At 37.3% G+C, this 1,027-nt stretch overlaps 1 protein-coding gene across 1 annotated transcript in view; it reads right to left on the bottom strand.

Moving 5' to 3' along the window:
- SYTL3 (synaptotagmin-like 3) overlaps positions 1 to 1,027 on the bottom strand; it is a 135,524-nt gene that overhangs the window by 91,443 nt on the left and 43,054 nt on the right. The gene's annotated exons all lie outside the window — the stretch shown is intronic.

The following is a 1,027-nucleotide window of genomic DNA, read 5'->3' as shown; positions in this document are numbered from 1 at the left end:
AAAAAAAAAAAAAAAAGTATTAATAAGTGTTAGTGTGGATGTGAAAAAATTGGAACCCTTGTGCATTGCTCGTGGGGAAGTACCATAAAATGGGGCAGCAGATGCTGAAAATTCCACAGCAGTTCCTCAATAACTTAAACATAGAATTATCATTTGATTCAGTAATTCCACTTCTGAGTATAAACACAAAAGAATTTAAAGCAGGAACTCTAGTAAATATTTGTACACCAATGTTCCCGGTAGCATTATTCGCAATGGTCAAGAGGTGGGAACAACCCAAACGTCCACCAGCGGATGAATGGATAAAGAAAGCATGGCATATCCATGGCACAGAATATTATTCATCCACAAAAACGAATGAAATTCTGATACATGCTCTACAACATGAATGAACCCTGAGGACATTTTGCTAAGTGAAATAAGCCAGACACAAAAGAACAAATACATGATGATTCCACTTATATGTGGCACCTAGAGTAGTCAAATTCATAAAGACAGAATGTAGAACAGTGGGGGAAGGGGAGGATGGAGAGTTATTGTTTAATGGGTACAGGGTTTCAACACAGCAGGATGAAAAAGCTCTAGAAACAGATAGTAGTGATGTTTGCACAACAATGCAAATATACTTAATGCCAATGAACTTAATGCTTAAAAATGGCTAAAGTGGCAAATTTTATACTGTGCATATTTTGCCACAATTTAAAAAATGAACATGAAGTTCTTAAATTCAAAATTATTTCCTATTTAAGTATATATGTGTCTGCTCTTTTAAAAAATTATTCACATGAAGAGGCAGTTTAACAGCAGCAAATTACTCCCTAAAAACTAGCCTAATGAGTAATTTTGTCTAAACATATGAGCACATGAATCCTTCATTCAGAAATCCCTTCAGTTCAGTTACTTCACCTTGGTTTCCATGCTGTTCATTGAAATAAGAAAAATAGGGCCGGGCGCGGTGGCTCAAGCCTGTAATCCCAGCACTTTGGGAGGCCGAGACGGGCGGATCACGAGGTCAGGAGATCGAGAC

The sequence above is a fragment of the Mandrillus leucophaeus genome, unplaced genomic scaffold (genome assembly GCF_000951045.1).
Source record: "Mandrillus leucophaeus isolate KB7577 unplaced genomic scaffold, Mleu.le_1.0 Scaffold166, whole genome shotgun sequence".
NCBI classification, from domain to species: Eukaryota; Metazoa; Chordata; class Mammalia; order Primates; family Cercopithecidae; genus Mandrillus; species Mandrillus leucophaeus.
The sequence above is the reverse complement of the archived record's forward strand: the minus strand, read 5'-3'. Positions and strand labels throughout refer to the sequence as shown.